Source organism: Hylobates moloch, unplaced genomic scaffold (assembly GCF_009828535.3).
Source record: "Hylobates moloch isolate HMO894 unplaced genomic scaffold, HMol_V3 SCAFFOLD_14, whole genome shotgun sequence".
Lineage (NCBI taxonomy): Eukaryota > Metazoa > Chordata > Mammalia > Primates > Hylobatidae > Hylobates > Hylobates moloch.
The window spans coordinates 92,969,322-92,990,181 of NW_026652289.1; the positions used below are offsets into that span (position 1 = coordinate 92,969,322).

General features: G+C 39.6%; 1 protein-coding gene across 4 annotated transcripts in view; it reads right to left on the bottom strand.

Annotated features, from left to right (window-relative positions):
* The window catches only part of CEP152 (centrosomal protein 152), a 146,430-nt gene that overhangs the window by 47,442 nt on the left and 78,128 nt on the right, over window positions 1-20,860 (bottom strand). For 2 of the 4 annotated variants that reach the window (XR_009209595.1, XR_009209594.1), the window contains exon 27: window positions 6,498-6,649. The gene's annotated coding sequence lies outside the window, so the exon portion shown is untranslated. Of the gene's footprint in view, window positions 1-6,497; window positions 6,650-13,456; window positions 13,482-17,815; window positions 17,945-20,860 lie in introns of those variants that run through there. The other 2 variants (XR_009209597.1, XR_009209596.1) reach the window with 2 other exon arrangements.

Here is a 20,860-nt window from a genome sequence, read left to right on the forward strand (position 1 = left end):
ATGAAATTGGAAAACATCATTCTCAGTAAACTATCGCAAGGACAAAAAACCAAACACCGCATGTTCTCACTCATAGGTGGGAATTGAACAATGAGAACTCGTGGACACAGGAAGGGGAACATCACACTCTGGGGACTGTTGTGGGGTTGGGGGAGGGGGGAGGGACAGCATTAGGAGATATACCTAATGCTAAATGACGAGTTAATGGGTGCAGGAAATCAACATGGCACATGGATACATATGTAACAAACCTGCACATTGTGCACATGTACCCTAAAACCTAAAGTATAATAATAAAAATAAAAATAAAACAAACAAACAAACAAAAAAAACATCTCTTCCTGGGTTCTAATCGTTGCCCTAAATACTAACTGGTAGCAATTCTAAGCAAGGCCTGAAGAAAGTCTTTCATAGAATCTCAGGGTGGAGGGACTTCACAGCCACCTATGCCAACCCTATCCCGAATCTACAAGTCTCCACAACATCCTCCTGAAACCTTTATCTAGCTTCTGTTTAAATTTCTTCACAAGGGGGAATGTGATAGTCCCAGAGCAGCCCTCTCAGCCTCTCCCAACATTTAACTGGCGAGCATGCCTGCAAATTCACAGCAGCAATTCAACCGCATATCTGAGCTAATTAGTCATTATCTTAGGGACTGTGGGCAATGTCACAGGATGGGTCTCGTGATCATGGTGTAAGAAATTCTACCCAGAACACAGATGTCAGGTCTAGGTGACCGTGCCTGCTAAAAGCTATTGTATAACCACACAGGGCAACTATGTGGAGTTTCAGGATGATGTGGTTAAGCTTTGCAAGCCCTACTCAGGGGATTTTGCAACCTGGAAGTGCCTTAGCTTGGACTGGTGGAATACATACACTTCTCCCATAATTGAGAGTTTAAAAAAATCATAATAAAAAACAGACATAATGAGAAAACAGCAAAATTCTAGCCTAGCTTTTTCTAGTCCCCTGGGGCAACAATGTATTGTCCCCCAGGGCAACTTTCAATCCCTTTAGCTGTTTTCTAGTATTTACCTCCAAATGCCTTTTTCTTTTTTTTTTTTAACTTTCATTTTAAGTTCAGGGGTACAAGTTCAGGTTTGTTGTTACATAGATAAACTTGTGTCATGGGGGTTTGTTGTACAGATTATTTCATCACCCATGTATTAAGCCTGGTACCCATTAGTTATTTTTCCTGATCCTCTCCCTCCTCCCACCCTCCACCCTCCAAAAGGCCCCAGTGTGTGTTGTTCCCCTCTATGTGTCCACATGTTCTCATCATTTAGCTCTCACTTATAAGTGAGAACATGCTTAGCTCCAAATTTCTAAATAACATCTTTTTGTTGTTGTTGTTTTTGAGGCAAGTTCTGGCTCTGCCGCCCAGGCTTGAGTGTAGTGGTGCCATCTTGGCTCATTGCAACCTCAACCTCCTGGGCTCAAGCCATCCTCCCACCTCAGCCTCCTGAGTAGCTGGGACTACAGGCATGTACCGCCATGCCTGGCTAATTTCTTTTTCTTTTTTTTTTTTTTTTTTTTTTGTAGAGATGGGGTTTTGCCATGCTGCCCAGGCTGGTCTCAAACTCGTGAGCTCAAGCAATCCTCCCGCCTCAACCTCCCAAACTGTTGGGATTACAGGCGTGAGCCACCACACCCAGCCTCTCAATAATACCTTTATACTGATTTTTTTTTAATATTTTTTAGTTTTAGATATTATCTATTTATTTTCAACTATGGAAAATAAGGAGTTTGCTCGTACATACCCTGCTTCTCCACACATACATATACTTTTCTTCCCTGGTAATCCCAATATAGCTTTATTATTATTTTTTAAGGAGTGTAACGTGTTTACATTATTATGATAAAATAAATATTGTTCAGGGATAAGCCTACAGCATACAATGATAATATTTATTTCCATGTACAACTCTTTCTCTGGAAAAAATACTGCCTTTTACATTTTCTCAACTTTTTTTTTAAGTTGAGAAAACTTCAACCGTCATCATTTCATCATCCTCTCACCATTTCATCCACAGTTTCCCAACAGAACTAAAACTATTCTCTCAAGTTTAAACTCACTGGGTATTCTATACATTTCATTTTTCTTCAAGAACTCTGTTTCATGAGTATCTCCATTCTTTTCCATGATTCTAGATGGGCTGCATTCCATAATCACTATACTGCTGGAACTCCCCTTCACAACCATCCTGGCAATTTCCTTTTTGTCTTGGGAATTCCCTTCCTTTTTCCATTGTGTTGCATCCCATCCTTGTTTCCTGGATCCTGTGTCTTCTACTTTCTTTGTTGCCAACTTGTTTTGGGAAAGCACATCCCAAAACAGTTTTTTGTTTGTTTGTTTGCTTAAAAAAAGAGTAATTTTTGTTTTGTTGTTGTTGTTAAATAGAGACAGGGTCTTGCTCTGTCACCCAGGCTGGAGTGTAGTGGCATGAACATGGCTCACTGCAGCATTGAACTCCTGGGCTCAAGTGATCCTCCTGCCTCAGCCTCCCAAGTAGCTGGGACTGCAGGTGCACGCCATCACGCCCAGCTAATTTTTGTATTTTTTTTTTTTGTAGAAACGGGGTTTCACCATGTTGCCAGGTTGGTCAGGAACTCCTGGGCTCAAGTGATTTGCCCGCGTTAGCCTCCCAAAGTGCTGGGATTACAGGTGTGAGCTATTGTACCTGGAAAGAGTAAATTTTTAAAGGCATTGCACTATTATTAAATGGGCAGGCTGAGTACTGGATTATGAATTGAAGGTCTTTTTCCATCAGAATTGTAAAAGCACTGTTCCACTGTTTTCTAATTTTATTTGTTGCAAGTAAGAAGTCTGATCCCCTTCTAATTTTTAATTCTTGTTCTATGACCTCTTTTTATGTAAACATTTATGTGAAAGGCTGAAAACAATTTATATGTCAAGTAAGAGGTTTATTTATTTCTATCTTTTCATTCAGGTCAAATAATATAATGTCTGTACACAATTAAGCCATTAAAGAGGGGGAGGCTCCAGTGAGGTGTGATCACACCACTGTACTCCAGCCTGAGCGAAAGAGTGACACCCTGTCTCAAACAAAACAAAACAAAAACTTATATTTTATAAAAATATTTGATGTCATAATAAAATCACCATGATGAAAGAGATTATATATTTATGCTTTAAAATACTGAAAAGTAATTCACCAAAATATTAAAAGTACTGCTGCTGGATGATAAAATTTTGGGAGTTTCTTCTTTTTAGTAACATCTGTATTAAAAACATTTCTAAAACCTGTTTATTTTTACAGTTGGGTTTGAAAAATGTGTCCTAATGTTATGTTAAAGTCTTCCTAGAGCCAGTAATAAATATCAATATTACATTTGAAAAAAACAAAGGAGAAGATTACTATAAATCTTTATAAATGCAGTTTTAACCTCATATTGCTGGCATTTTATTATAGACTTTTTTCTTTTTCTTTTTTTTTTTTTTTTTTTTTTAAGACAAGTTCTCACTCTGTCACCCAGGCTGGAGTGCAGTAGTGCAATCTCAGCGCACTGCAACCTCTGCCTCCCAGGCTCAAGCGATCCTCCCACTTCTGCCTCCCAAGTAGCTGGTATCACAGGCATGCACCATCACACGTGACTAATTTTTGTATTTTTGGTAGAGACACGGTTTCTCCACTTTGCCCAGGTTGGTCTTGAACTCCTGGGCTCAAGCAATCCTTTGGCCTCAGCCTCCCAAAGTGCTGAGATTACAGGCATGAGCCACCATGCCCAGCCTTATTATAGACATTTTCTAACATATGGCAAAGTTAAAATAATTTATCAGTGAACCATTGTATACCTACCACCTAGAATGTATGAATAATATTTTACTATACTTGCCTTATCCCCTGTCTACCCATCCCTCTATCCACATCAATCCCTCTTATTTTTTTTAGTATTTCCAAGTAAATAGCAGACATCCATATTCTTCCCTCTAAATGTTTCAGCATGCATTTTAGAGTTCAATATTTTCTATATTGTTAATATTTAGAGTTCAACATTGTCTGCAGTACTTTTCTTTTGAGGTAAAACTTACAAAACCTGAAGTAAAAGGTAAAACCTGAGTAAAATGTACAAACCTGAAGCGTACATTTGTTGAGTTTTGACGATTGCGAGCATCTGTGTAATCCAAACTGCTATCAAGATATATGACTATATCACTTCATGTAAAGTGCAGAGCACTTGCAGTCATATAGTCCACTTATCAGCCACCTCCATCCCTTATTTTATGCTATAATTGTCATATACATTAAATGTATACATACATTATAAACATGAGACAATGTTATAATTTTGCTTAAAATTGTTATATATATATGTTAAAGAAACAGAGGAAAAATATTTTCTAGTTACCAGTCCTGATGCTCACCTTTCCTTCCCTTCCCCTCTCCTCTTCCCTTCCTTTCCCTTTTTTTTTTTTTTTGGATTTCTTTTTTCTGTAGCTTTTTAAAGATGTTGGTTAATTGTTTTCTGTTCTCATTGTTTCTGATGAGACTTCAGTGGTCATCAAATAATTGTTCCCTTATATATAGTTTGTTGTTTTTCTTTGCCTGCTTTCAGAAATTTCTCATTGTCTTTGGTTTTCAGCGCTTCGGTTATGCTATGACTTCGAGTTTGCTGAGCTTTTTTAAACTGTAAATTTATAATTCATATAAAAATTGGGGGCTGGGCACGGTGGCTCATGCCTGTAATCCCAGCACTTTGGGAGGCCAAGGGGCGTGGATCACAAGGTCAGGAGATCGAGACCATCCTGGCTAACACGGTGAAACCCCGTCTCTACTAAAAATACAAAAAATTAGCCAGGTGTGGTGGTAGGCACCTGTAGTCCTAGCTACTCCGGAAGCTGAGGCAGAATGGTGTGAACCTGGGAGGCAGAGGTTGCAGTGGGCCAAGATCACGCCACTGTACTCCAGCCTGGGTGACAGAGTGAGAGTTTGTCTCAAAAAAACAAAAAGCAAAAAACAAAAAAACAAAAAAAAAAAAGGGAGAAATTTTGTCCATTAACTCTTAAAATGTTTCTTTTGTTTAATTTTCTTTTTCTCCTCTCCTCTAGGCCTCTTATTATACATATGTTAAACCTTTTGGCTTTGTACCACAAATCCTTGATGCTTGCTTGCTTCCTTTGTTAAGTTTCTTTGATCACTCTATTGCCTATTAGATAAATCTATTGATTCTATTTTCAAGTTCAGTGGCTTTTTCCTCTGTCATCTCCTTCTGCTATTAAGCCCATGGTGAATGTTATATTTCAGATAATTTAATTTTTAGTTCAAGAATCACTATTTGGTTCTTTTAGTGGTTTATTTCTTTGCTGAAATTTCCTATCTTCTCATTCATTGTAAGCATATTTCCTTTTACATCACTGTGCATGTGTACAACAGCTACTTCAAAATTCTTGCCTGTTACTTTCAACAGTTGGATCATCTCAGGTTTGGTCTGTGTTGACTATCGTTTTTCTTGAGAACAGATCACATTTTTTGTTGTTTCTACTATGTTGAGTAATTTTGGATTATATCCTAGACACTGTGAAAATTATGTGAGAAGACTCTGGATTTGGTTATATTCCTCCAAAGAGTATTACTTTTTATTTTGTTTTGGTTTAGCAGGCAAGTGACTTAGTTAGACCAAAACTGTAAACTCTTCTCTCTTGGGCACTAACCCAAATCTCAGTCCAGTTATTTTATTCTTAAGGAAGCTACTTAGAATCTGGTCCATCCATGAAGAAGTCACGGATCAACAAAGATTTGAGCAATTTTTAGTTTCCCTTTCCTGGTTTTATGATTGCTAGGATTCCCCCTTCACTTTCCAGTAGCTACAGTTGCCTTGAACTCTGTGCTCTGATTCCTTAGACCAGAAAGACTCCCAATTTTCTATGGGCATTTCAGCTACCACATGTTGCCAACTGTGGTCTGCCTTCAGGCAAAGAGCTGTTAAAACACAGGAAATCTACCCTTTACCATTCCCTTCTCCCAAATGCCAATCTCCCTCCAGAATAAATTTCATTTTGTTCAGGCTCCATTGCCTCCAGGTATATTTTTGTTTTCTATTTTGCCCAGAGGTTATAGTTGTTATCTGTGGGAGAACCAGTCTAGCAGAAGCTTAATCAGACATTCCTAAAGTGAACCATCAACTTTAGGAATGTGATGAAAACTTTTCATACAAAAGAGTAAAACTTTACATTTATTTAGGAGAGTGGAGGTAAGTAGAAATTCTTTGGAGAATGGTTGTGAAAATTTAAGGAGAATGAAACAGAACTAAAAATTACACAGCAAAAATTCAGACTATATAGACTAGGGAGGTCTCCAAGCCAAAGGACACCTCTAAGGAAGTGCTGCACCAATTGGCAGTAGCAAGAAGGAAAACAACTCAGAGTTTATATTGTTAATACTTTCATCTCTACAAGTCCCTGTTAACACTTACCCTTCCCTTCCTGATGCAAACCCCTCCCCTCCTAGAGTATCAACAACCCATAATACACTTACTGAATTTGATTTCCAAGTTCCTCCAGGCATAAGTCTCTCCTCCACTGATGAGCATCTGAGTGGGTAAGTGTAGGCTTTCTACTGCCATGGGTATCAGGTTTATACTTGTGTCCTCTTGGGTGAGTTATCTTTCTGAGACTTAGCTTCTTCACCTGCAAAATGGGGAAAGTGAACTAACAGGCCTTTAACCTTTTTTTTTTTTTTTTTTTTTTTGAGATAGAATCTCACTCTGTCGCCCAGGCTGGAGTACAGTGGTGCAATCTCGACTCACTGCAACCTCCGCCTCCCAGGTTCAAGCTATTCTCCTGCCTCAGCCTCCTGAATAGCAGGACTACAGGTACACGCCGCCATGCCCAGCTAATTTTTGTATTTTTAGTAGAGATGGGGTTTCATCATATTGGCCAGGCTGGTCTCGAACTCCTGACCTTGTGATCCACCCGCCTTGGCCTCCCAAAGTGCTGGGATTACAGGTGTGAGCCACCGCACCCGGCCAACTTTTTTTTTAATCTCCGAAATTATATAGACTTGTATAGAAATTCTACAAAACATAAACACGCTTTAAACATATTACAAAATCATTTTTTTCCTCTAAAATCTGCTATCCTATACCACACTCAGGGTATCATGTGCTATATAAAAATCCACTAGAGGGGAGTAAAACATTAAGTGAGAACATACCACAACTCAAGTTGGGTATCCTGTATAAATTATATTTGCAACTGTTGCCTTATGTCTACTGTTTCTGATCAATCTCACTTAATTGCTTTAAAACCCAAAGATGTGAGGGAATCACCGATTCCATGTGAAAGTCTTCTGCTCTGTGGAATAAAGGCCCACGCCGAAGGCTAGGGAGTCTTTTTACTCTTTAAAGCTACTCACTAATGGAACAAGAGCAGTTCCTTAAAACAATACACATGCCCATTCCATTTCTGGTTTTCTTTTTACTTATAACTAAGTTACGGTGACCAAAAAGATTCCCTAAACCTTAATTCAGAAGAGAAGTTTCCTTCTGAGCACTAATTCTCACTGAAAGGCAAAAGCAACTGCAGTGTTCCTGATCCTTGAGTAGTTCAATATTTAAAGAGACTGCAGAACATTGTCTTTGTTCCAAGTTCATTGCACCCCAAAAGCTGATTTCCAAGTTCTTTGTTCCAAGTTCTTTGCACTCCAAAAGCTGATTTCCAAAAGCTGAAGTGTCCTTAGGTGGGGGTCCCCTCACATTAAGATTATTAAAGACGCTGGCCCATTAGTTTACTACTTCCACTTTAAAGAAATCTAATTTTAACACAGTAAATTCATCACCTCTTCAAAGTTTTCCAAGAAGATCTGGGCCCTGGTTCTTGTTCTCAGGGAGAGACATTTTCAGGGAAAGAGAAGAGGGGACACGAGCAGGAGAAGGAAGGTGGCCCCTACTGAGGATCCACTGGAGAATCAGCTTAGAAGGCTAGGCATCAGGACAATCCAGGCACACACATTAATTTGTATTTCTAGAGGGTGTCTACATTTCTTACTTTCCTAGTAGTTACAGAATGATAAAGAATGGATATCACTAACTTTAGAGTCAGTTGACAAGAGTTTAAATCCTAGATTAATTAGTTGATTTGAACCGTAAGTCTGTAAGGAAATGGTGATGAAAACAACAAAACTTGTTCCTTCACTATATATAGCTTGAGAAGCACTGGTGGACAGAGGCTGCCTTGAAGCAAGAAGTCCCTTTAGTTTAAGGACATGGGGAGCCCAAAGTAATCTGCAGGGTTAAAGCCAGGTAATTACACAGCTGGACTTCACTTTCTTCTTCCTATCTCCTGCCAGCGCTACTCCATGACCAAACCCAACTGGGAGCTGGAGAGAGGATGAGGAAGCACTGTTGATGCAGCTCAAACCTGTCAGAGCCCCAAAGTCTAGAGCAGGGTGGAGATGAAGAGAGGGTCTGGAGGAGCAAGCAGTTGACAAGCAGATGCAAAATTATTCCTGTAACATCTCCACTTTGACTTACAGTTCCAATCCTAACATGTGAGAAAAGGCTTATTATTATTATTAGCAGAAGTATCTTCCCCTTCAGCAAGTGCTCCTTGAAGTGCTACTCTGAAGGTCTGGGGAGCTCTGGGGAAGGATGGAGGGCATATTGGAATGTTCTATTTCTACTATGCCATTCTTTAAGGGCAATCAAAAAAGGAGCACTGCAGAAGCAGCAGTGCAGTGGCCCATAGCTGCAGGTTCCTCTAGGATGAGTCTGGCCTGGCAAGGACTGGGGCATTTGCCCAGCAGCTGCCCATTACGGTAACTGTTTCTGATTATTTGTAGTGGCTCAACTTGTTTGGGTTAAATTGTATTCCCCAGAATTCCCTTGCTAATAGGTTCTGCCCAGGTTGGGCTACAGGAGATAATCTCTTGCAAGAGCTGGGGGATGGAAGGGAAACAGCAGCCATTTGGTGGCATTCCCATGCTTCTGCCAGTTATGCAATCGAACACGAATGTAGGTGCTGCGATGAAGGAACTTGTGGGTATAAATAAGTTCCTAATCAGGTGATCCTTAATTAGGGAAATTATCCTGTGTGGGCCTGACTTAACTGGTTGGAAGGCCCTACACGAAACAGAGACCCTGCCTGTGAACAGTAGCTTTGACCTATGCACGTGGGGTCCCAGATTGCTTGTGCTCTTCCCTTCTTGACTGCCTATTCTGTAGACTTTAGACTCACTTACCCAGCCCCCACAATTGTATAAGTAACTTCCTTAATATCTATCTATCCATTAGTCATCTTTATCTCCTACTGGTTCTGCTTCTCTGTTTGAACCCTGACTGATAACACTACTTCTTACACGTGGGCAGGCAGGGAAGGCAGTGGAACACACTTCTCATTCCAGTCCCTGTGCCTCCTACACATCCCCACTAGCTCAGTGTCATCCTTTCCAGACTCAGTTTTTCTGTGACCCGTGTCCTTCTCTGACCCCCAATGACACAGGCAGCTCCTCCACTCCCATTAAAGAGGACCTGGAAGGCAAGGAAGGGCCAAAGTCAGGGAATCCAGAAGAATGACCTGGTAGAAGGGATGGAGGTGAAAAAGGTAGATGCAAAGAACTGAGGGATTGATTGACAGGAGGAGGCAGAAGGAGAAGAGGAACAAGATTGGTGGGGAAGCAGGATGGGGGGTTTGGGAAAGGCACAGAGAGGATCTGGAGGAAGGGAAGAAGTGAGGCCATACGAAGGAGAGGGAGACAAATAGGGTACACCTGTGTTTAGCTTTGTCCTCCTTTGTCATCATCCCCTCCTTGAGAAAGGGAAGGCTGTTTCCACTAGTAGGTTGCCTCACACTTCAGTTATAAATAATCTGTGGAGTATCACCCCATATGTGTAAGTGGCTAATCTTTTTTTGTTCCAGTTTGCACTATTTTCAGGTCTTCAATTTTTAGTACTAAAAAGCATAACAATGTTATTCATACGCTTGCTTTAAAATTTTTGATGTAAGCGAGGTACAGAACAGTAGGTATACTATGCTACCACTCATGTAAAATGGGGGATATATATTCATTTATACTCATGTAAATAGGTTTTGAGTAACAAACTCTGCTTCAAGGGTGGAGAATTAGGCAACTGGGACCAGAGCTGGGAAAGGGGCTTTTTATATATTAATGTTTTAAATGTGGACTTGCTTATGAATTGTCACCATAGATATTGATTATTCTCTCTGCTGCACCTATATGTAAGTAAAACACATAGAGGAGTCAGCCACTGCTATCCTTTCCTACGCCTCTCCAAAGCTCAGTCTGTGATGACAGTGATGCAACACTCCCCGGGAAGGTATTGCCACGTATGATTCTGTTCCTCCTCAGCAAACAAATGATTTGTGCCAGTTAACTTAATGCGCCGCAATGATCCTGCTCACCATTGCCATGACCACCCACCCCATGTGCTTTGTGGGAAAAGGAGAAACCCCAATAACATATAGAGCCAAGGTTTCTGTACTAGCTTTAGTGAGAACTCCAGAACAAAGGGAACACATTTTGTACCCATTTAAATCAAAACCAGGCATCTCTGCTTAGGGTGTGCATCCTGGTTAAGCAAACAAAGTTGCACCCACCCCAGAGGAGCCAGCGTATACGAGATACATCACGGAAGGACTCTTTCCCTGGTTTTTCTCCAACAGAAACTCGCCTTATGGATTTGGGCTTAAACAATTATCCATGGTCTCTAGAATCGTGGCAGCAAAGGGAAATCAGAGCAGATCAACTTAGTTTAATTTTGAAAAACCCACGGAGAAGCTTTGTGTGATTACAAAGCAACAGATCCAAATGACAGTGAGTTTTGCCAGCTGGAACCATTGAGGAACGGGTTCTTGGTGGTAAAGCAACTACATGTCTTGAAAAAACGACTAGTATGTGTTGCAGGCTCAATGGAATTTGCTTAATAAGTTGCACATTTGTCATTGTAGGTCAGTTCTTTGGGTGCCAGAAGACATAACTTCTCTATTATATAATCAGATATTTGTCTTTGCTGGAAAATGAGTACTGAAGAACGTCAATCCTCTGTTGTTTCCAAAAGCCTCTCTCTGGCCAGCTGGGTGTTCCGAACTCTGAGCATCCATCAAAGGGCACATTATGAAAGCTGAGCCTGGCACTGGGCTTTGGCCCCTCTGCCACTTACCTTTGCACCCTCTCTGCAAGACAACTGACCCGACTCCTCTAAAGAGGCTGATGGCTCGGGAAGTGGGAGGAGAGCAGATGTTTGGCCTTGATCTTAGGCAGAGATGGGAGGCTACAGGATTCCAAATTTTTCAACTAGCAGGTTTCTATCTGGCCACAGATTTTGTCAGCTACAGCAACATGTTAATTACTCCGAGGGACTAAAGCCAAAACTTTTATTTTTTGAGGTCTTTTTTTAATCTTATGGTGTCCATACCAATATTCGTACCTGTATATATCTTGCTCTAAAATCTTTGAAGACTTCTTCCGAGAAGAACAAAACTTTTCATTTCTCCTAAGGAGACCTCTTTCTTTATTCTTTGGTATTTTGACTTTGAGCAAGTACAGATTTTCTTTCTTCTGGTGTTCAAGTGTTTTTTCTTCAGAGCAGGCAAATACATGTAAATAATCTGATTTGCTCCAGGGAAGAGAACTTTGAAAGTAAACTTCCTACAGTATTTATTCAGGAAGTGACTTGAGGAAGATAATTTGCTTTCAATAGGTGAGATCTTTTTTCTCTCTCCATATGGGAATATTGCTTACTTTTTGGAGGAATGGGCCAAATATATTTTTATCTGAGGGGAAGAAAAGAAGGTGCCTTTCTTAAAACTTGGTTTTAGGTGTTTCTCAACCTCCCAGCATTCTGGGAACACAAATTTGTGTTGTCCTATATTGACCTAGATTGATATATCCATGTGCAATTTTTATTGAGTACTAAACAACATAGAAGAAATGACACTGTTTAGTGGGGGAGATTTCACACCAGATTTAGGGGCTTGAAGAAACTAAAAGCACCACGTTATCACTGTCACTCAGAGCTAACATTGATTATTGAGTCCTTACAATTTTCCAGTTAGCATAAGTTCCTTTGCAAAAATTCTCATTTGAACTGATCATTGAAATGAGAGACTGAGGCAAAAGTCTCAATCGATGGAGGTTTATTACACCAGTTTTAGGGAGCATTTGGGAAAACATGAGCCACAGGCACATCTGTGGCTGTTTTCCTGAAGAGGTTTTTAGGAGGTTTAGAATTTATATATTTCTTTAAAGTGAGATAGGCATGCAGGAAGGGGGGAAGGTAAGGCGAATGGTTATATTCTCTTGAGACTTTAGTTAGTGCCCAGTAAATCTACATTTTACAGAGGTAAGATGAATGTTTGAAGAGAAAAAGAGGAGAAAAGAATGAATCAATTATGCAGTTGTCTCAATTATGCAGGTGAGGGAGATGACTGATGCTGTCTTGTCCTTATTCTGCACCTGGAAGATAAGCTTGTAAGCAACATAATCAGTGTGGAATCAAAGGGCTTTAGTTTTAGGAGCTAGGCTTTGACGGTAGACCTAAAGTAACAATTGACATGTCCTTGTTTATAGGAGGCCAGCAAAAGTTTACTTATGAGTGATGTGTGAGGCCAGTCCTTCCCAGATGCCTGAGGCCTTTTATGTTTCTGTGAATAACATTAATAACAGCTATTCACTTGGAAGACAGTGTTGCAAGATGGTTGCTGCAAATCCAGGTGTTACAACCAGACACAGTAACATCTAAAAAATGGCTCTTACTACTGATCTAGAAGTTGCACATTCGTCATTTTTAAGTCAGTTCTTTCCAGTGTGGAAGAAAATACTTTTTAGAAAGTAACATTTTCTAGAAGCCCTGCAGCCTCTCCCTTATATGGCATTGTCCAGAACTGAGTCATATGCCCATCCCTAAACAAGTCACGGTAACAGGAATTGAGGCCACTGGGATTACTCAGGCCAAACAGGAGTCAGCAAGAGTTGAAACTGAGTCATGAGGGGAAGTGACAGCTATGCCCCCCTTGGTCTGCCAACAAGGAAGAAGTAGGTAATAACGTTGGGTAGATAACCAATAGTGTCCACTATATATCCCCATTTTCCAGATGTGGAATCTAGGCTCACCAGAAGGTGACAGAATAAAGATCTGCAACATATTTGATACCAAAGTTTGATCCCAGTCACTACCTCTTCTGAGAAGTCTGCTTTGTACTAACTAGATCTGAACTATTCAGTACAGGTCTGATCCAATTTTAACAGGATATTTTTCAGAACAGTGCAGCAGCTCCGAAATGTTTTTCGTATAAAGGCCTTTTATCAATGATAACAATGGCATCTACATATGTTTGAAAACAATGCCATATTGATGCTGGAGATATATTGTTGTTTTCATTTGTAGACAATGCTTGGCCAGCAAATGAGTTCATATTCACCTTGCAGTAACTCCATGGCTTCCTTGGACTCCTGTTCAGCCACATGAGACTCTTTGCATAAGTTTTTTCCCTTCTTTCTCATCTATAGAACGAGGATAATAAGACCTAGTTTGAAAAATTCTTGGAAGAAGACAAAAGTGTAGGTACAGAGCTTAATATGATAACTGATCCATTGTAATGTTTAATGAATAATCTTGAAGACCTTGCAGAGTAGATTCTGACACTGGACCACATTTTCAAAAACCTTTCCAGGAAAACTAATTGGTAGCCAGTGAAATCACTGACATCTACGGGGTCATTGTGATAATACATGTACTGAGTTCACCCTGTGCTCTTACACAGATAGGATATTTCAACTTTTATTGAATAGGGTGAAATAGGGTGTTTCAATTTTTATTAACCGTTCCTAGGGAAACAGTTTGTGTAAGAGCACAGGGTCAAGAAAATGTAAGAAGCAGAATTTCATCCAGTGCATTCTATATACAACATGATTGATAAAACTGTGAAATGAAATGAGGAAATATTTCAGACAAGGGCTATGTCTGAACCGAAACCAAAAATAAGTTTTAAAAGTTTTGTTGATTCTACCTAATTTACGCACCAGACAACATTTTTAAGAGCACAAGATTTAATATGTTCTCAAAGTTTCCAGATTATTGCTGACCTTTGTGGAAGAAGCCAATTCATTTATCTTACTTTTGAAAATAACAAAGTTTCTATTTAATGATGTTTTACCATTTTAATTAATTTCCTGGTCTGGTCCTTAAGGGGAAAAGTTGTTAAAATTATATCAAGAGATTTAAAAATGGCATATTTACTACTAGGAAACTTCTAAATACCTTTTTTCAAGATGAAACTGGTTGAATTTTAAAATCACAAAAGATGGTTCTATAATATTACAGGCTTTCCCATTGTTTTGGTAAATTTCTAGCTGCAGCATAATCTTCATGTAATGTCGTATTCTATAAACCCCTGCTAAAGAGTAAGATCTATTGCTTGTCTACATCCTGCTGAGAACGCAGTTAAACTGATTTCACACGTGGAGGAGCCTGCTGAACTCATTTTCCTGCGTGGAAGCATGGAGGGGAAGTGGAAGGAGTGGAAAAAGAAAAGGACTTTCCCCTTTAAAATAAATTCCAGCTCACCTGTAAGCCAAACCAAATAAAGACAGTATAGGGATTAAAGCCGTGGCCTCTAGCGTCACAAGAAAAAAAAAATACATATATATTTAAATGTAATGTTGGTTCCTTAGTTGTGAAAAAGTTGCCATAGTGATGTAAGACATTAACAACAAAGGAATCTGGGTGAGAGGTATAGAGACTCTGTACTATCTTTGCAACTTTTTGGTAAACCTAAACCTATTCTCAAATGAAAAGCTTATTATTTAAAAAAAAAAAAAAAAAAAAAAGACTTGGGTATAACTTTTGGCTTTGCCTGGTGCAAGCTTGTGTTAACCATGAACAAATTACTTATCTCCTCTAAGCCTTGATTTTAGCCAACCATAAAGTGCTTATACAGAGCCTCACTCAAAAAGCTGTTGTGAGGATTAAAGGAGTTAGTGAAGTGCTTGGCACAATGCTCATCATCAAGTTAGTATCTGTAAATTAGTTGTTCTCATGACTGTGCCCACCAAAGGACTGAAGGGAGGGCGTGATCCCTTCAATCCACCCTGTCTTGATTCCCCAGCACTGTTGATAGCACAGTCATCTTCACAAACACCCAGGCTCTAAATCCCTTCTGGTACTTCTCAGTAGGTCCTGGAAGCATGGGGGTGTCATATTCTCAATCTTGTCACCTCTTCATTTCCACCACATCTACCCTGGCTCTGGCCTTGTTCCTTGCCTGACTTCCTTGGACATTGTCCTCCTGGTTCCTTGGCTGTTTCCTCTGTTCCTCCAAGTCCTCCTATAATATGGCTTCCCTAATCTCTCTAAATCATGCTACCAAAACTTCAACAACTCTCCATTTTCTATGAGACAAATTTCAAATTCTTTGGCTTTGACATCCAAGACCATCCATGATCTAGCTTCAATTTACCTATCTCACTATTCTTCATGTACTTTTTTTTTTTTTAGAGGGAGTTTCGCTTTTTCATCCAGGCTGGAGTGCAATGGCACAATCTCGGCTCACTGCAACCTCTGCTCCCCAGGTTCAAGCAATTCTGCCTCTGCCTCCCAAGCAGCTGGGATTATAGGTGCCCACCACCATACCTGGCTAATTTTTGTATTTTTAGTAGGGACGGGGTTTCACCATGTTGACTAGGCTGGTCTCAAACTCCTGACCTCAGGTGATGTGCCCGCCTTAGCCTCCCAAAGTGCTGGGATTACAGGTGTGAGCCACGAGGCCCGGCCTTCACATACTTTTAAATCTGGTTTACCTGAATCTTTACGTAATCATATGCCTAAACCTCAGTAATAGCAAACACTGAGGCCCAGACAGGCTACAGAAATAGCTAAGTCACAGAGCTAATGGCAAAGCAGACTTTAGGTCCTTGATGGCATTCTAAGTTTACACTTTGGAAGGACCCAACATCTACCAACATATAACAATGATGGAAAAAGTATATAGAGAAAAAAGACATTTAAAACACAAAATGTCCCTGAGGACTTGAAAAGTAAGGTACTACCTGTTCTGTATCTAAAAGTAGTAAAGGTAGGCCTGGCGCGGTGGCTCATGCCTGTAATCCTAGCGCTTTGGGAGGCTGAGGTGGGTGGATCACTTGAGGTCAGGAGTTTGAGACCAGCCTGGCCAATATGGTGAAACCTTGTCACTACTAAAAATACAAAAATTAGCCGGGAGTGGTGGTACATGCCTGTAGTCCCAGCTACTCAGGAGGCTGAGGCAGCAGAATCGCTTGAACCCGGAGGCGGAGGTTGCAGTGAGCCAAGATTGCGTCACTGCACTCCAGCCTGGGCGACACAGTGAGACTCAGCTTAAAAAAAAAAAAAAAGTAGTAAAGGTGGCCAGGAGTTTCTGCAGAATAACAAGGACCAAAAGCATCCAACTGAGGAAAGGAACAAAGGATAAGCTTGCTGTCTAAAGTAGTAGTCCAGGTAGGGGTTCCTTACCTCAGGGAGGCTGAAAAAGCTACACTCTCCACCTGAGGCCACAAGTTATATTAAAACTATGTTATCTAGAGAGCCTAGAGGTTAAAGGCAGAGCTTTGCAGCCAGGAACTGGGCCAAGCTGCCTGCTGGCTCAGTGACTAGCTTTAGAATAGCCCCAGTAGATCAGAAATCACCTATGTAAGACCCAATCTTGGACTGGAGACTATATGGAGCCCATATGGAGGCAACCAAAAGAACTAGTCAAAGTGGTGGGAGAGAACTCAGAAGGAGAAAAAAAATCTTCTTCTCTGTTAGACTGCAAGTTAGACTGCAAGCCAAAATTCCATACACATAGGGGAAACTAATTCTGTGTAAGGCAAAAACAAACAAAAAGCAACAATTTGGATATGAACTCACTCCCAAGTGACATGATAAATTACTCTAGAAGTAACTTTAAGAATTTCTTAGTCTTTAAAAATATAAATAAATAGAATCTATTAGAAAACAAGATTACTAAACAGGTAGAAATTTTACAAAAAGTGTAGGTGTAAAAATACCAACTAGAAATCCCGGAAGTGAAATTTCAAAACTCAATAAATTAAATAAACAAAGACAAAACTAGCAAACTGGAAGACAGCACTTCCAGTGAAAAAAGACCTCCACAAAGTAGCACAGAAAAATAAAAGTATACAAAAGAACAATGAAGAGAAACGAGGATGGGGCTATGTCTAAGAGAAGTTCCAGAAGTAGGAAACAGAAGGAATGGTGGAGTTAGAGTGGCTTCCTTCTAATCTTTACCCAAATGTTACCATCTCAGCGTGACCAACCCTCACTCTTCTATTTAAATTTGCAATCACTCCCTCTTGACTCCTCTTTTTACCCTTACCTGCCCTTATTTTCTCCATAGCACTTACCAACTTCTAACACACTACATAAGTTATGTGTATTTACTGTCTCCCCTGACTAGAGTGTGAACCATGAAGGTAGAAACTCATGTTTTGATAAGCAGTGTATCACCCTAGAACATTAACAATCGGTTGCTGACACCTCATAAATATTTGTTTAATGAATAGCTACTGGCTGAGCATTTTTCATAATCGAAGAAAAGTGGTAAGTCCTTAGCTTGAAGGTGAACAGCAAAGATCTAAAAAAAAGTTATAACACATTATTGTCACAATTAGGGCAATCTGAATATAGAATGTATGTATGTTGGCTGGGCACGGTGGCTCACGCCTGTAATCTCAACACTTTGGAAGGCTAAGGTGGGAGGATTGCTTGAGCCCAGGAGTTTGAGACCAGCCCAGGCAACATAGTGAGACACTGTGTCTACAAAAATATTTAAAAATTAGCCAAGTGCAGTGCTGTGTACCTGTAGTCCCAGATATTCAAGAGGCTGAGCGGGGAGGATCATTTGAACCCAACAGTTGAAGGCTCGTTTCAGTTGCAGTGATTTGAGCAACTGCTCTCTAGCCTGGGTGACAGAGCAAGATCCCATCTCCTAAATAAAAAAAAATTTTTAAGTGTATATTTAAAGTGAATATTTATCAATATTCAATGTCCTCAATATGACAATTGTATTTAAGAAATAAAATGTTTTTGTTCTTAGAAAATACATGTTGAAGTATTTAGGAAGGAATACTCAGGGTGTCTGCAAATAATCTTCATGGTTAAGGAAAAATGTTTTTATATACATATACATACTATGTACATGCATATGTAGGTATATTTACAGACAAATGTAAAACAAATGTAGAAAGTAAACAATTGGTAAATCTAAATGCAGGGTATATAGGTGTTTATTTTCTATAGATTATGAAGATTTTCAATATAAAAACTAGGGGAAAATAAAGAAAAAATTAGTAAATACACAGAAAAGAGATTACTCCAGTACCTAACAAATAAATAAAAATAAGGAAATTTCTGGTGATGCTGGAGTGAAGAAGCTCCCCCCCCACCCAAAAAAAAAATAACTACAAAACTGGAAAAAGAACAAAAACAACCATTTCAGGGCTCCGAAAATCAACCAAAAGGAAACAACCAAAACTGAGAAGCTGCTGAACTTTGGAAGATCAGTGAGACTCTGAGACTTCTTACCAGGGGCTGCTCCCATTCCCCTCCCCAGCTTGATCAGTGAGGTAGTGCTAACAGTGTAGGAATGACAGTGAACATTAGCAGCTTCTCTGCTACAGTGGGCTCACTTGATTTGGAGTAGAAGGAGAGGAGCCCATGCCCAGTAGTAGGCTTAGTTTAAAAACAGTAAAGTTAGAGGGAAAAAAACAGGGAAGATGCATAGCTCTGCTAGTCTGAGATTGCAGTCCCATTTGGGGCAAGAGACGAGCAGACTAATTCTTAAATTAACAGGAAGAAAGTATAGAAATGAGGGGCTAAATACGCTCTCCACACATCTCTGCTGGAGTGGGAGGCTGTGTGCATATGTAGGGAAAACCTAAGAAGGCCCATGCGCACCACATATCCTTGAACTAATGAGGATGTGCACATGAGCAGGAAGACCTGGAAGCGCTCAGAGGGAAGCAAAGTGGAGGAAGACTGGAAAATTGCCTAAACATTGAATGCACAGACACATCAGCAGAGGATAAAGACCTACTGACTCAAGGTTTTTTAATACAACCTTTAACCAATAATTGAATAGTCATTAAGCAATACAGATGCATAGAAATCCCCTAAAATGACCAGCTAAAAACTAGAAATGCAAATTAAAACAACAGTGGAGAAATCAGCAGGCACACACCATAGAGGATTTTGCAGATAAAGTCGAAGCAAATAATGAAACAACACAACAATAATAACAAACCAGCAATAACAACCCCCAGGGGAACAAATACCAAATCCAGAGTTGCTACAATATGTTACATAAAATTTCCAGTTTTCAACAAATTTATAGGGTATGTAAAGAAACAGAAAGTCTGATTTATATCAAAGAAAAAAGCTGTCAAGAAAAACTATGCATGTGCTTGGATGTTGAATAAAGCCTAAAAGTCACAAAAGGACAAATACTGCAAGATTTCACTTGCATGAGATTTCTAAAACAGTCAAACTCACAGAAACAGAATAGAAAGAGGGCTGTCAGGGGAAATGGGGAGTTACTGTTCAACAGGTATAATGTTTTAGTTACTCAAGATGAAAAAGTTCTAGAGATCTGATGTAAAACACTGTATGTATAGTTAACAACACTGTATAGTACACTTAAAAATTTAAGAGTATATCTTACCTTCTTGTGTTCTTACCAGACAAAAAATATTTACCAGAAAAATATATGAAAAAGAAAAAAATATGATGAAAATATGATGACAATGACTCAACAGGGAATATTGTCTTATAGTTGCTATTTTAAAATAGTCATGTTTTTCCTGATGAAAATGAGCAATGGGGAAAGGATATCCTATTCAGTAAATGGTGCTGGAAGAACTGGCTAGCCAGATGCAGAAAACTGAAACTAGACCCCTTCCTTACACCTTATACAAAAATTAACTCAAGATGGATTAAAGACTTAAATGTAAAACCCAAAACCATAAAAACCCTAGAAGAAAACCTAGGCAATACCATTCAGGACATAGGCATGGGCAAAGACTTCGTGACAAAAATGCCAAAAGCAATTGCAACAAAAGCCAGAATTGACAAATGGGATCTAATTAAACTAAAGAGCTTCTGCACAGCAAAAGAAACAGTCATCAGAGTGAACAGGCAACCTACAGAATGGGAGAAAACTTTTGCAATCTACCCATCTGACAAAGGTCTAATATCCAGATTTACAAGGAACTTAAACATACTTACAAGAAACAAATAACCCCATCAAAAAGTGGGCAAAGGACATGAACAGACACTTCTAAAAAGGAGACATTTATGTGACCAACAAACATATGAAAAAAGCTCAACATCACTGGTCATCAGAGAAATGCAAATCAAAACCACAATGAGATACCATCTCACGCGATTATTAAAAAGTCAGGAAACAATAGTTGCTGGAGAGGCTGAGGAGAAATAGGAATGCTTTTCCACTGTTGGTGGGAATGTAAATTAGTTCAACCATTGTGGAAGACAGTATGGCGATTCCTCAAGGATCTAGAAACAGAAATACCATCTGACCAGGCAATCGCATTACTGGATATATAGCCAAAGGATTATGAATCAATCTACTATAAAGACACATGCACACACATGTTTATTGCAGCGTTACTTACAATAGCAAAGACATGGAACCAACTCAAATGCCCATTAATGATAGACTAGATAAAGAAAATGTGGTACATATACACCATGGAATACTATGCAGCCATAAAAAGGAATGAGATCATGTCCTTTGCAAGGGACATGGATGAAGCTGGAAGCCATCATCCTCAGCAAACTATCACAGGAACAGAAAACAAAACACTGCATGTTCTCACTCATAAGTGGG